The sequence below is a fragment of the Drosophila sulfurigaster genome, chromosome X (genome assembly GCF_023558435.1).
Source record: "Drosophila sulfurigaster albostrigata strain 15112-1811.04 chromosome X, ASM2355843v2, whole genome shotgun sequence".
NCBI lineage: Eukaryota > Metazoa > Arthropoda > Insecta > Diptera > Drosophilidae > Drosophila > Drosophila sulfurigaster.
Genome location: NC_084885.1, coordinates 5769517 through 5786243, shown reverse-complemented (window position 1 = coordinate 5786243; position 16727 = coordinate 5769517). Strand labels below are relative to the sequence as shown.

Genomic DNA, 16727 nt, shown 5'->3' with positions numbered 1-16727 from the left:
TAGACCATGACGACAAAACGACAAACGTTGTTTTTAGGGGCGATGCCAGTTCGATGCCAGTTCGCGGCCACTTTTTCCAAAAGGAGACTTCAATTTTGGGTGTGTTTGCTGCGGCTGACAATAATAAAAAAAAAAAAAAAAAAAAAAAACACTACATAGATAGATACATTCGTATGTATATGTAGACAATGCCTGGCTGTTAACTAAAACTTAGAAGCGTGTGCGTGAGCGCGTGTACTTTACTTTAACAGCTGGAGAGCTGAAGAGCTGAAGAGCTAAAAAGCTGGAGTTTGAGCTGTGCAATGTAGCGAGGGGATGTAACGAGGGCATCTGGGTCACATGGCTCGCTGTCGCTGACATTCATTCAAGAAAACAACGCACAGCAACAAAAAATGAAAATAAATAAAACAGCTCCGCATATCACATTTCAAATGCGCAAACATTTACGACTAAGCGTGCCAAATGACAGTGAGACCAAAAGAGAGAGAGAGAGAAGCTAGGCCTCAAAGAACGAACCAACGACGCAAAAAGCCGGAAGGTTGCTACGGCCGTAACTCTGTGGCAGGTGCTACCATACATAGATAATATGTGTGTATGTGTGTGTGCTGTTGTATGCAACAAGTTGAAAGCTCATCGCATGTTCCACCAACTCGTAATTAATCAATTTTGTACTTATGTCTTTGCTGGTGGCGCTGCACGCGACTGATTCATTGACTCACCTGAAAAGATAGGGAATGGAAATGGAAAAGTTCAGATTAGCGAGAGAACATGATACACAAATTAATGGTGTTATAAAAAACGTAATTACAATTTGAATAATTTCTTCATTTACTTTGATATTTAATATTTGGGTATTTTTGGAAAAATAAAACAAATATTTGTTAGGAATTTGTTGAATAATTGCTTCATTTTGTTTGATATTTAACATTTGGGAACTTTTGAAAATAAAACAAATATGGTTTGGGAATTTTTAAAAATACAAAATACAATGATAACTGATTTGTTTGTAATCAAAGCTAAGGTTAAATCGAATAATTTCTTACAGATTTTCATTATTTTATTTAAGCATTTTTAAAAATAAAAAATACAATGATAACCTGATTTGTTTGAAATCAAAGCTAAGGCTAATTCGAAGAATTTCTTCATTTTCTTTGGTACTAGTTACTTGTGAAATTTCAAAAATAAAATAAATAATTTCTTACAGATTTTCATTATTTTATTTAGGCATTTTCAAAAATACAAAATTAGAGGCTTCGCAAATAATTTCATACTTTTTTTTGGTTTATTTATTTATTAGTACTGTAGCTTATATTTCTACAATTATAGTTCCTCATTACAATAATGTCAGATATTAAAAATAAAACGACTTTTGCCCTTTCTAAAGTAGAGAAAAACGATTTCAAAGGAAAGAATTTTTAGAATAACCTCGTAGTGCATTAATAAGTTCTTTATTATTTTTTGAATCTATTTGGAAATCTTCAAAATGAAAACCGAAATACAAACTTAATATTTTAATCAATACTCTTGTTCTGTCTTTAAACTTCAAATCGCAAGAAAAGTCGTCATTAAATAACCAAAAGTTGTGCACAGAATTAATTGAAACGCAGCTGTCTAGAGACGATGCACAACTCTAGCGTTATGCATTTAAAATCTTGACTCTATTCACTAAACATATATGTAGCTCATGTTTCGCACAAATGCCAAGCAACCAGGCGGATAGAGACTAGACTAGACAGCAAACACACAGAGAGAGAGAGAGAGAGAGAGAGAGAGAGACACTAGCTACAATGGCTATTAATAGAGTTTCGCCTTGATAAGTAGGAAATCAACTTCCAAGTTACGCTAAAATCATCGAGTTACACTATTATTCATCATCTATGTATCTCTGGCTCTCTGAAAATAGCACAAAGCGCAGTTCTATTCCAGTCCCAGACAGACAGATGAACAGACAATAATGTTACTTCACTTGTTTATTAAGGTAAGTAAGCTGCTGCACCATCAGGTGGATGGTTATGTGGGCGGACGAACAATGCATTTATGGTTGTCATGGATAGTCATAGATAGTATGGATCGCCCACACACAGGAAAAGACAGCAAGCAGCAACGACAACAACAACAACAAACAAACATCGTGGCAAGCAATGGAAAAGCAACCAAAAAAAAAAAATGCCGACAAACGAAAGCGAAATTTTGCTGATGGTTTCGCTTTTTTAGTTAATGAGATTAATTTGCAGTCGCTGCCGGCTTTAGTAACTGCGTCAGCTCCGATGTCAATTCATTGTAGTGCTTGGTGTTTGCTATGTTTTGTTTGCTGTGTTTTGCTGCTTGTCTCTAAGGCGCTTAAAATATTTCACGCTTTTCTTTTGCCCCGTGGGCGAAATGCAAATTGAATGCGAGACAAAAGCCATTAAACATGCAGCATACAACACACACACACACACATACACACACACACACCACAAAAATAGTTAGAGTTGCTGTTTTCTTCTACCATGACCTGCTGCACGAGGGCAGCTTGGCTCGGTAATCACAATAAATATCAAAATATTCCAAGCTCGTATCAAATTTTCTGGGAATGAAGCACAACCCAAATAAAACACACACACACACACACACACACCGACACACACAAAGGCGCCATTGATAGTTGCGTTAAATAAATGTGCTTTTCCTCAAAATCAACAGCTCTGACAATAGAAAGTTTCTCAGTTTTCGTTAGTTGAGAAATAGCAAAATTCAACAGAAAATCTTCCGAGAATCAGTAATTAAGCCTCAATTCGTTGTAAGGCACGTTGCGAGTATTCAAGCAATGTTGTACTTGCATTTTATTAATGAGTGTATCAAATGTATATTATGTATTCAATTTTCATTTGAATAGAATCGTTGCTTAGTAACTTGCAAGTTATTTAGGAATCCATTTGCAGCTTTAGCTGCTTAAATGCTTAAAGGGAAACTTTGGTATATTTTGTGATCTATGGTATATTTTTAGTGTATTGGTATGTACATACTGCAAATATACTTTACGGTATATTTTAAGTATATTCTGGATTGAAAATAAAATAATGTTTTCTTTATGCATCACAGATTTTTGTGTTTCTAAGCGATTTGCTTTTGTTAACTCATGAAATTATTTAGGAAATGCATTAAGAGAAACTTTGGTATATTTTGTGATCTATGGTATATTTGTAGTTTATTGGTATACAGACACATCAAATATACTTTTCAGTATATTTTAAGTATATTCTAGTCTCCCGCTTTCTTAATTTAAATAATGATTTCTTTATGCATCCCAGATTTGTATGTTTCCAAGTAATTTGCATTTGTTATTATATTATATACTATACGAGTATATACCATTGAGCGACCCTCGTTTAATACTACCTATACAAGTATATGTATGTATATGCATATACACTATATGACACATGGCATATGGCACGAAATGTGCATGTTTCAACAGTTTCCGTTAATGTTTGCATATTTGATTTGGAGCCAAACAAATTTATGACTCTCTTTCGAGCACGCTGCTGTCTTGAGGGAATGGCGTCATAGCCAAGCGACTAACCAAATAGCTCCGAAGCACACACAAACCCAATAGGCATTATTGAAAATACAAAGAAATTCAAACCAAATACCGTTGACAAATTGCACTTTTGTATTGTGTGTGTGTGTTGCATTTGCATTCGAGTTGAAAAGGCGGCTGTAACCTGAGGACAAATAAAACCTGATGCCTCGAGGCCCATAAAACGAGCGTAAAAATCAATTATAAATTGCCCATAAGCTGTCATAAAGAATTAATTAATATATGTATGTAGAGTGTAAAGTAATGTTTGTAAACGAACAAATAAAAAATAAAACTCCCACGCGAACAATATGCTATTTATGGGACAGACGCCCCCGACTTTGACATTGAAGTTGTTGCCACAGCAATAACAATAACAAAACTGCAAAAACGGAACAAAACAAATGAAAATAAACTTAAAAACAAACTCGATCGACTGGCTTTTGAATATCGTGCATCGTATCTCGTTTATATAGAGACGGCGACAGATCCGCCAGTGATGACAGATTATGCGCCGCGTTACTATCGATTGATCGATCACACGGCTTAATTGTCTCAGTGGCATTGTCAGGAAATACTTGTACTCGAACCCAAACTCAAATTGAAACTCACTCACTCAATCTCAATCTCTGGCATAGTCTCGTAATGATCCAAAATTAGACTTAGCGCATGAATGGCAAAATAAAACCTGAAAGTGATTAGCAAAAACAAAAAAAATAAAATAAAGGAGTGTGCTCGACTGTAATCAACTCGCTAAACACAAAAGTCAATGAATAGAGAAGCACGAACGCACAAATGAAATGGAAAATAAATTGCTAAAACATTGAATAAAATAAACAGCTGTAATTAAAACAAAAAAAAATGTAGTTTGTAATAGTTATTGAGTGTTTTTTTTCTGCTCTTTGGAGGAATATTAATCAAATGAATTTAATTAAAATGTACAAATATAATTATGCAACATGTACAATACAAAAAAGATGTATTTATTGGCTTATATAGTATTTTTATTTTTTTTGTTTGGGGTTACTTTCATTTCAATTCAAAACAGGCAATGACACATATGGGAAAATGTTCCTCGGGGAGACCCATAAAGTTGTACGTGTATTTAAATTAAATTCAAGCTAAGCAAGCTACTAAGGCTGCAAGTTGAAAGTGAATTTGATGCGTTTGTGTAGCCAGCCAGTGACAGCAAATTAAACGCTCATTAGCATATTCTAAGGAGACAGACAGAGAGACAGACACAAACGGGATGGATGTTGGCACGCACGATTTCATCGCGGGAGTTTGAGCTGAGCGGAGAGCAGAGAGCGGGAAGCGACGTCACGGGCAGGCAGGAAGTCGGTTCCGGTGGTGACGAAGACGATGCCGACGCGTCGCTCGTCGGTGATGAAAGCAGAAGGTTGAAGTTGACAACAAAGCGTTTGGAGCCGCCTCAAAGCCGCAAGGCTTAGCTAAATGTGGCTGTCGGAAAGCGCAGAGAAGGACAGACAGAGAGAGAGAGAGAGAGAGAGAGAGAGAGAGAGAGAGAGAGAGAGAGAGAGACAGAGCGAGAGAATGGGCAACGCGAAGGCGTTGGCGAAATAAATTAATTTGCTTTACTTCATGTTGCAGACGAAGAAGTTGTTCGACGCATACTCTACTACCAGAAGAGCTATAAACTTTGAAACTGACGTTTTCGCAACCCTAGAAAAGCTGAGTGATTCAATTGAAACCAGGGCTGCCAACTCATTTATTTTTTTTGACAGTTCTACTAAAAGTGAAACTTAGTATATTTTGAAATTATTTGTTGTTTTAATAATTTAAAGCCTAAAAACGATTTGAAAAAAATTTTAGACTGCTTCCATTTGAATAAATATATAAATGCGCAATGATGAGAAAATAATTCAAATTCATATGCAATATATACAAAAATATGATGACAAGATAATAAATATTGAAATATTATCGTTAATAAGTCTCCATCAACATATCCTCGAATCGAAATATAGTCACAGACATAACTCTGCGAAAACATTTCATTCGTAGCTCAACCGCTGAAATGTTTCCTTCGAAATATCTTCATCCGTTGGATACCGGTAAGGGACTTGAAAGTTCTTTGCAGCTCCGTTGCGTGTCATTCAATTTACATTAATTTAGTTGATGTTTCAGTTTGGGGCAGGCAACATGGGGCGGCACCAAACAGGCCAAACAATTTGATTAGGCGGCAGGCCAGAAGAAATGTTGAGAATGGGGTCGGGTCGTCAGCTCAGCTCAGCTCAGCTCTAGACAGTTTTCGTCAATCAATCAATCGCTATTGGGCGTGGCAGACGCCCACAACTTTTGGGTGCAAACGGTGCGTCGCGCCGTAAAACACTTCAAAAGCCGCACAGAGCCGGATGCGGGTTATGTATGCTCAGTTCAACTAAGTCTCAGTCTCTAGTAGACGTCGACGTCGACTACTCCTAGGGTTCTAGGTGGTCCCCAAAGACGACCTTTTGGGGCGTCTCGCCATCGCGTTACATCACACAACGAATAATGTCACGGCTGGGTCAATGGCCCCAAACCGTTGTGCTGTGCTGTGATGTGATGTGCAATGCTCGTCGCCCCCGAAATTGGCAAAGAAGAGGAAAACCAACGGAGTCAGCAGTAAAAATTCTGCGAAGCGAGGGCAAAAGAAAGCAAGCGTGTGGAGTGGAGTGGAGGTGAAGGGAAGTGGAGTGTGCTATCAATTTGATTTGGGGGGCAGCCGCGATTCAAGCGAACTCATCCAATTCGAATGAAACGCAATCACACAAATCGCGGTTTCGTCAATGGAGCGCTGCACATGAGTCACATAAGTTAACGGGAATGGGAATGGGAATGAGAATGGGGAGGGGAAGGGGGGTTGAGGGTTTCTCAACGAAAGTGTGAGAAAAGAACCAAAACTGTAGTCATAATTTGCACATGTCAGCCGAAAGATACAAATGTATCTACAAGTCGCTTACAGTGCCAACAACTCCAAAGTAACTTTCATTTAATAAAGATGATGATGATGATGCACAAAGGGATTTTAATTGGCTTTTCCTCGCGTTTTCCCCATTCGCTTTCCATATTGTATTGTGTTTTCAGTTTTCAACTATATCTTGAGGGACTTTTCAATCTGCGATGTTCGCTTGAATTTTGACAAAATTTAACAAACGCGCACATATTTAAGTCAAGGACGTGACTTTTATAGCAAGTTTGTTTTTTTTGACTGTGTGACTGTGTCTCGCTGATGTTCACTTTTTGTTTCAGCTGGCGGCAGCTCCGTCTTCTTCTTCTTAGTGGTTGGGAAGGGTCTGATACAGTTACAGTTGTGAGATTTTTTTTTTGTTTCTGTTTTTGTGTGACCACTGAACAAATATGTTTTTGATTTCTGCCAAGTAATTGGCCATGTTTGTCACGCTGCTGCTTGTGGGCAACAAAAACTCCAACAACAACATAGAAAATATAACCTGAGCTCTCAACTCCAACAGCTTGTTAACGGCCTTTTGATATTTGATTAGCCATTAAAGCTACGCCTCAAGGGTGCAAAGACAAGAAAGACAACTTTGAATCACATTAAAAGCCAAAAAAAAACATCACAAAATGACAAAGAAAGTAAATCTTTGCCTTAAGCAAATGTTACTCTTTTTTTGTAATGATATAATGAATTTAGACAAGCAAGTAATAGTGCTAAATCAATCAACATCTTAGACAAATATGTAATTTTATAGAAATGAAAATTCCTCAACACTAAAATCAACATAGATGTAAAATTCATTTAATGCCATTTAATTCATATTTAGAGAATTTTCTCTGCCCAAGTTATTCGCAATTCGAATGCTTCGTACACAAATGAATTTGCTTTGTTTGTTTGTGTGATGTTTTTGTTGTTTGTTGTCGGCTTCAAGCATTTGACTCTCGTTTTATGAGATGCCGCTGAGCGCAAGTTCAAGTGGCGTTGATTACAAATTTCAATATAAATTGAATTTGAAATGCTGGAACGCTCGAAACACGTTACGAGCGTATTAATCGAATTTCTGTCGCTTTCAGCAAATTGTGGCAAATGCAATTCATTCAAGGGTTAGTCCCGGGGGCTGGGCCCTGACCAAGCCAGACCAGCCGAGCAGACCACACCACACCACACCAGATCGGACCAGACCAGGCAGGTGTGCCAATTTTTTAATTATGTTGCTTATTTACTCTTTGCTTACCCCACCCCAAACACCCCAACCCCCCACTAGGTCCCCTCGCTGACCCCACTCACCGTTCAAATGCAACGGCAGCAGCTGAGCAAACGGAGACGCCAAAAAGAGTACAAAAAAATATTAAGCAAAAAGTAGCAGCCACTAGTCGATTTCAAAATACTCTTTCTGCTAATTCTTTACAATGTTAAATATTTAAAGAGTTTGCAAATGTTATAAAAATCAAAATGCACTTAAAACAACTTGTTGAAACTAAAAGAATAATAATAATAAAATTTTCTTATAATATAAAAATTGCAACTTCTTTGAAAAATAAAATAAATTAAAGAGCGATTTAGCGTAATGAAAAATTACTTTTGTTTGTTCTGCATTTCTCAATTATAAATTAATCTTCAAATATTCATTGAACTTTAATTTTCTTTTTCTTGCCAGAAGCCAATACCAGCGATCGTAAAGTAATTACGCTGGGAAACAAATTTATTCTGTATTCTATGCCTTAATAATAACAATAAAAAATTTATTTTTCTATTCCAACAGAAATGCGAAAAACAAATATTTTGGCATGTCAAAAAAAAAAACGCAATTCTGGTTAATTCTTTAATTTTAATTGCATATTTTCTAAAATTAAATATAAATATGTTGAAATGTATATGCATTCTCTATATACAATATATTTTAATTTAAAAATTTAAAAATAATAGAATGTAACATATAATTCATTTGCTTGGTAATTTTTCAATTTGAACAAAAATAAATGTGTTCAACATTATATTCATTCCTTATATGTATAATAAAATATAATATAATAAAATGAAGAAATGATTATTTTTGTGTATTTTCTATTTGAGCTGCATATTAATATATAATATGTTAGAATGCAGAACTGATTTGTTTTTTGCTATATTTACCATTTGAACTGCTATTCAATTCAACAATAATTTGAAATCTATCAAAGTCAATGACCAAATGAATGCACCCAGCAAATGTCAGTGTATGCAAATGTGCACAAACAATGGGAATTAGTCAACACTGCTCGTATGGATGTCAACAATTCGTATCCATATGCCTGGCTGCGCACGGGCGCACCTCAGAAAAAAATACAGTAACAACAACAACAACAACAACAGCAGAAAAGAGAAAGCCAAGGCAGCGAAGGGGAAGGAAGTGGAGAGCGGGAGGAGGCCAAAGCAGAGCAGAGCAGAGCAGATGCGGGGTGGGGTGGGGTAGGTGTTGAACATTTGTGACAACTGCAACTGGTGACCCCAATTTAAGGGAGGGGTAATGTGTGTCAATAACTGACGCCTGCTAATAGCCGTTCATTGATATGAGATGTTGTTTATTGTTGACCAAGCAGCAGAAGGAGAAGTGATCAACTATTACACACTGCACTATGTTACACTGTGCACACTGGGACTGAAGAGATCGTTGCACCTTTTCAATGCTCACTGCAAAAACACAAAGTTCATAGAGCAAGTGACTGAAATTTGCTACGATTTTGATGACTCAGCAGCAGTTTTTGATATCTGAATCTGAGCAAGAAACTATTACACAAAGTGTAGAGCAATCAAATCTTTAAAGTATTTTGCAGTCGAGCACGCTCGTTTTTGGGGCAATTTTTGCAATTGTTTTCATGGCAATTTGCGAGACGCCCACATCGAGATGAATATGTAATGTTCAAAACATGACCATGAGTTGGCATAAGAGGCATTTTAGTTTCGATTACAAATGTCGAAAAGTTATAAATGAAATGTCGGAATTGTGCATATGAGATCCAAGTACACAGCACCAGCAACAGCAACAGCAACAGTAGCAACAACAACTGCTCAAGACTACGGCTACACGTGCCGTTTGAAATATGAATTTTAATTTCCTGCATTTTCTGACTATGACAGCGAAAAATTCTGTGTGTTTTTTTGGTTTTTTACTTTTTTGGAATACCCTTTGGCGTATGAGGCGCAAGATTTCACTGACTGTGGACTGTGGACTGTGGCAAACCGGTAGTCAATCAATCAATCAATCAGTCAGTCAATCAAACGAAAGTTTTACCCCAAATGCATTTCAACACACACTCACAATTAGTAATGTTAATGAGTCCGCTGCAGGCAAAGAATCTTTGCCCCAATCTTAATGAACTCTGAACATGCAACAGAGGAATGGCAAAAAAAAATGAAGAAGAGGAGGGCGATGGGAAAGCTGTGAACTAGGCAATCGGGTTTGGTCCCTGACCAGACAGCCTCTTTTTTTTCCATACACGCATATGTATGTATAATATGTATTTTCTTTGAACAGAACAAAGAGCAAAGAAGCGCTCTTAATGCGCTTTAAACGACTCGAGTGTCAAATGGGAGGTTATCTTTTCTTTTTGTTTCTGCGTTTTTTGGTTTTTTTTTTTGTCGCAGAAGAATTGTGGAACTGCGTGTAGAATGTAGAACGAAGCGTGAAGAAGTGCGGAACAACAAACGGCCAACGCGACGTTGACGACGACGACAACGACGACGATTGTCGCAGATCACGCAGATCTTTTGCTCACCCAGAGCGAACTTAAATGAAGAAGAAGGGAAACGAACGCGGGCAACCAAATGACTGTCAACAGTAATAGTAAAAATAATAACAATAACAATAACAATAATAATAATAATGAAAACGAGCAAGAGTCGGCAACGCTGAACGCTTGGCTTTCAAGGTTAATTGTGCAATAATTTATGAAATTTATGAAATGGCAAAACACAAAACAAACAAACAAAACAACAGCAACAGCAAAAGTTACATGCGGTCAGGGCATTGTTCAGACACATGTTTCGTCGTGTTTCTGCTGATTCATTGTGTATGGTAAACACAACTGACTGATTGACCGATTGATTGACAATCAAAATGTAATAATTGTGTCAGTTCAAAAAGCTGGCGCATTTCGTTTTAAGCAGCATTCAAATGAGTTTTCCACGAATCAAAAAGCTTTTCAGGAAATTCATTCATTTTCCCGCCAAGGTCGCCGATTATTTATTTATTTATTTTCTGCAAAACCGAATAAATGAAAATCATTGCGATTTCATTTATTTATTTCAACGGCGTGTGCAACTTTTAAATCTTTCAGTCAAGCATATTTATTTGTATTTGCCAATAAAAATGTGAGCAATCGCTGATTGAAAAGGAGTCGAAGAGCAATCTCATAAATATGCGAAATGAGTAGGAAAATACCTTTCAGTCTAACTGACAGACAGATCATGTGAATTTATACCACATCATTAAAGTAGCTAATGAACCGACGATGACCGAGACCGAGACTGAGACTCTGAGACCGAGACGAAGACAATGTGCAAATTCCAGAGGCAGATGCGATTGTGATTGCGATTGCGATTGCGAATGTTGCGAATTATTTAAAAAGCCATTACATTTTTGGCCATTTGGCCATTTGGCAACAAGCACTTTGAATAACACTTTATGACTCTAAACGCGACGGCGAATGCCAAAAAAAAATACTAAAATAACAACTGCAAGTGTAAATTGGAAAACAACCCAAAAGAAACTATGAGAAAATATGACACCGAAAATGTTGGAAGCAATTAAATTTAATGGCTCAAATGAAAAGCCAGGCAGGCAGCAGGCATCATAAATTACAATTTTTGGATAAATTAAATGTGGAAAACAAAATGCCAAAATCATTTAGTAAATTGTGCACAAACAAAACCGAAATCACACAAAACACAAGCAAAAGCAAAAGCAATTGCTGAACTCTCAACTCGCGAAAATAAACAAATAATAAATACGAAAATTAAATCGCCACGTTTATATATGTAGTATATGTTATACACGTTATACACATTTATATTGTTGGCTTTTTGCACCATTTAAAAGGCAATGAAAGAACATGAAGAACAACAGCCGAAACACAAGACAAGAGAACAACAACTATTGAGTAAACTTCCGGAATTGAAGATTCAACAACAACACGAATGCGAATGCGAATGCGAATCCAAAACCAAATTCGAATTTAAATTCAAATTCAGTTCAGTTGAGTTCTGGGCTGGCAATAAACTCTTGTATGTGTGTGTGTGTTGGGTTCAAGGCGAGAAAAGCGACGAAAATGATTTCAGAAATCGCATTAACAACGAGAAAGCTGGTCAACTGATCCACAAAGTGTTGTTCTTTTTTTTTGTTTTTGTTGGTTGACGAGGCCGCGTCAGTAACGTGGGTGCTTATTGCTGGGATGCGGATGCTGTTGCTATTGCGGTTGCGGAAGGTGGCTAAGAGAGAGACGGAGAGAGAGAGAGAGAGAGAGGTGAAGATGGGTTCATGGCATGGCAAACGCCCAATTAGCTCTTAAGAGTGCAAATGCGAGGCACGCGAGATGACATCCAATGATGAAGCTGACGCTGATGATGACGCTGATGATGACGCTGATGATGACGATGACGATGATGATGACGATGATGATTCGCATCGCATCGCCGCGCATCGCTTTTGAGGGGCCAACAAACTTTTGCCCACATCGCTGCCAATAAAAATTCAAAATTTGGCCAAACTGTTCAAAAACTGTCGAGGACTCAAGGGGCATATTGGTTGGTGTTGTTGTTGGTGTTATTGTTGGTGTGCTGGGTGTCAGATATCAAGCGACGACCTCTGGCTGTTTGCATAATTATTTTGAAACGCAGCAAACGTAAATTCGTAAAGCGAATTATAATAATAAAAGTGAAAATACAACAAATATACATATATTGATGAATTCACTTTTAGATTATATTACAAGAAATATGCGCTAATGTTTTTCTTTTTTTTTTTTGCTTTTTTAAAGCTGCCAATTTGTTTGTAATATAATTTTGTGGTTTTTTTTTTTTTAAATATTGGGAAGTTGTTATGCGATATATTTTTGGATCTTGTGTTTTTTCTTTTCTTTGACGACTTAATCAGGAGAATATAAATAGGAAACAACATTTAAATAAATGTTTTTTTTTACAAGCATACATATATAAATAAATAGGAAACAAAATCCAACAAAATAATAAATTTAATTAATCCCAAAATATAGTATATATAATAAGAAACTAAATATAAAATATATAATTTTTTGTTTGTTTTTGAGATTTTTAGATTTTGTGTTTGTGTTTTTTTACTGCCTAAACAAGGAAATATAAATAAACACAACATCTAAACAAAATAAAATAAATAAAATAAAAAATGAATTCTGAAATAAATGAAAATTTTTCTGACATAAGAACAAAAAAATAAATTATAATAATGAAAAAAATAAAAATGCAATTCATCTAAATTCAAAATATATTATCCTAAGAAATACAATTTAAAAAATATTTGATTTGTTTTGCAACAAAAAATGTAATTAAATAAGAAACAAACTCTAAAAATCCAAAAAATATAGAAATATATAGAAATATATCAAATTTTTGACATCTAAAATTTTAAAATGAAAAGGAAAAAAAAAAGAAATTCCCAAAATGTAATACTTTAGCCCATATTCACTGACTTTGCAGGGTATTTGGCAGTCGAGCATCTACGCTTTTTATACACATACTGAACTTGTTGCCTTTTGCTGTGCTGTGGTTGTCGCTGCCTTGCTTGACAAATTATGAACACGTTTCTTGTATTTAAATAATGATTTCGCGTAATTGTTGTTGCAGCAGTTGTTTTTGTTGTTGTTGTTGTTGTTGTTGTCTTAAGATTTTGTTGGTGCGTCGAACTGTCCGAGTTGCTGATAAGATCGATTGCTGATGTCGCCGATGACGACACAAAACCAGCAGCAGACAAAACCGACAGCAGACCTTCGTTCGCTTCGATTCGATTGTCACTGTCTCACACACACACACACACACAAATACTCTCTTTGCTCCCCACAACAGTTGGCAGAAGGCCGGCGAAAGGCATTTAACGCTAACGCTTGGACGGTCAACAGTTTCTGTGGCAGGTTCATGGCAGTTATATGGCCAGCCTTTATAGTAGTTGCGGCGATTTTATGTAGGTTTGTGACTTCCCTCCCGAAATGAGCAAGTAACAGAAATAAAGAAAAACAGAAACGATGTCAAAGTGCATTGACATCGCACTTTTCAGTCTCGAGTTGAAAAAGAGTAGAGTCGAAAGGCGAATGCGAATGCGAATTAGAAATGATTTGACATTGCAAGCTTTGGACCACACACAAAGCTGCACACAAAGTACAATTTGTGCTGATTAAGCGACTAAACGACGATTGACGATCGACGATTGAATCGTGGTCAACAACAGGTTGATTGACCAGCTGCATTATGTTTATGAAATACAAAAGTGAAAGTCAATTGGCGATTGAATACTTTTGATTGCCTATTTGTTGACGTTGACCTACTGCAGAAGCTGAACTTGCCACAGGCCAATAGACAACGACGCACTGTGAGCACAAAATGCAGCCAGACTGGATTGAAGATGATGATGGCAGATGACTCAGTGTGAGATACTTTTAGCCTGCTGCCCAGCAAATGTATGTATATATAGAGTGAGTATCTTATATATGTATATATTCTGCTGTACAGACAAATGCTAAGCAGCCGCCTTTAGTGAGTCATGGCGAATTGCGAATTGCGAATGGCGATGCAACGCAGTTAGTTTTGGCAGCCACAGAAAATGAGACCCAGATGCCAGATGCACACACACACTCGCACACACACGGAGATTGAGATACAGATACAAATACAGTTGTTGCTAAAACTTTAAGTTCTGTCCGACTGCATGACTCACACCACAGAGGAGAGCGAGAGATGGAAGCAGATTAATGACCAAACGGTTCGTTCGTTCGTTCGTTCTGACCAGAAAACCAGAAAAAGACTTGCCTCCTTTTGGCCAATTGTTTGTTTCATATTTTTGTTATGCTCACCTGCAAAGAAAAACAAGAAACATAAACGCACACAATTAGCATATATCGCAGAGCATAATTATAATTACAATTAAATAGAAATCTATTGTATGTATGTATATCTCTATGCCAGCAATTTATCTCAGGCAAGTGGCTAAAATTAAATACGCAAAAATCATTGAATTTATTGATGCATTTAAATTCGGCAGCAAAAAAAACAATAGAATACAAATCTATGCAATTAAAATTTAAAATACTTCAACAACAAGTGATTCATGAATTTAAATAACACAATTTATAATTTCCAGGAAAATTGTGCGTATCTTTCGCTTTAAATATTATAACATACATTTGCAATGCTGATAAAGGAAATTCAATTGAAGAACATTTTCAATATGCCTGCCAAGACTTTCAAGTTCGATACCAATACAGTATTGGTATTCTTATTGAGTTTTCTTTCTGGGAAAGCGCAAAAAAAGTAAAAGGAGCAATAAGTTACGTGTGGGTGTTGCCCGAAATTGAAAAGTGAAAATCGTTGCAAACAATACGTAAATAACACAGACACAGACACAAAAACGAAATATATATATATATATATATATGTGTATATATAGACAAATGCTATTACAAGTCTAACAAGTAACTGACTGACTGACTGACTGACTGACTGACTGTAGACTAACTAATTGTTAGACTCGAGACAGTGCAAAAGGGGGCGGGGTGTCGGTTTAATAACTCAGTTGAAAAGAAAAGCAAAGGAAAGAAAAGTGAAAAGAGCAAATGCTCGTAAAAATAGAAATGGAATTGGACACACGACAATGACAATGAGGGGCAAAAATACTGGTAATGGAATTGGAAATGGGTGAAAAAACGGCACACAAAACGAAATTGAGGCCGACGCGTAAATTACAAATCAATAAACGATACAATATGCATAGGCCAAAGTTCCTCATTTGGCCAGAAGAAAACCTAGTCACAGTCCCAGTCCATGCAACAGCAACAACAGTTCTTGTTGCAAGTTCTTGCTGTGGGGCACAGACTGAATGACTCTGAGAAGACTGACTGACTGACTGACTGACTGTCTTGCCTGGCAGCCATTGAACCTTGGGCGAGGAATGCACACTCGTAGAATGGGAATGAAAATGAAAACGAGTTGTTGTCGTTGACGTCGTTGTCGTTGTTCAAGAGTTTTCCTGGTAAATTGCAGAAGCAACAGCAGCAACAACAACAGCAACAACAACAGCAACAACAATAGCAACAACAACAGCAGCGGGCTAAATCCAAATGGCAGCGACAAAGCGACGACAACTTTGCTGTTCATGTTTGCTGACGATGAGAGGATGAGGATGATGAGCCAGAATGAGAACGAAACGTAGGCACAGCACAGCACAGCACAGCAGGAGCTAGCTGTGGAGCGACAATTCGTTTGTGCAACAATTTCATGTGTCAACAGCAAATCCACGCTGATGTCCATAATAACAAACAAGTAAAACTTCAATCGAGAGAGCTCGACTGTGAGATACCCGCAATCTATATTCTTGTAAAGCAGAATAGTGAATAGAAAAATACTGAAATTTACAAAAGCCTATATTTGGTATATATACAAAATATACTTAAAGTTGTGGTATTGTACCTTAAATATACCGAATTAATATTTAGAAAAAATACTAAAAGATACCGAATGCTGTATTTGATATATCTATATATGTATACCAAATCTATCTTTAAATATACCGAATATTCGATATTCCGTTGATCTGTTTTCCGATAAAATATATAATTTCGTTCGCTTTTTGGTTTTGCGTACGAATTGGTTAATTTTTGCAATTATCACAACAGGAAGAAAATTCCAAAAGCATTCTTAGCTCTAATTAAAGTACTTATCTAGAGCTATAAAAATAAACTTTTCTTATTTTCAAAATTGTTTCAGCACGGGACAAATTCCGTTTTGGAATTACCCATATATTATATATCTTCGAAATATATAATACAATGGAGTTCAAAATATACCAGATTGTTAGCCAAAGCAACTGAGAACCAACATCAACAGCTCTTTTGCTATATGTTTATTTATTATTTGTATTTCTTGAATAACTCAGCATCAGGACCAAGTGATTCAACTCTTATCAAATGTATCTTAAGTCCAGCACTG

General features: G+C 36.5%; 1 protein-coding gene across 2 annotated transcripts in view; it reads right to left on the bottom strand.

Moving 5' to 3' along the window:
• LOC133848723 (uncharacterized) overlaps nucleotides 1–16727 on the bottom strand; it is a 157119-nt gene that overhangs the window by 29766 nt on the left and 110626 nt on the right. The window lies entirely within an intron of this gene.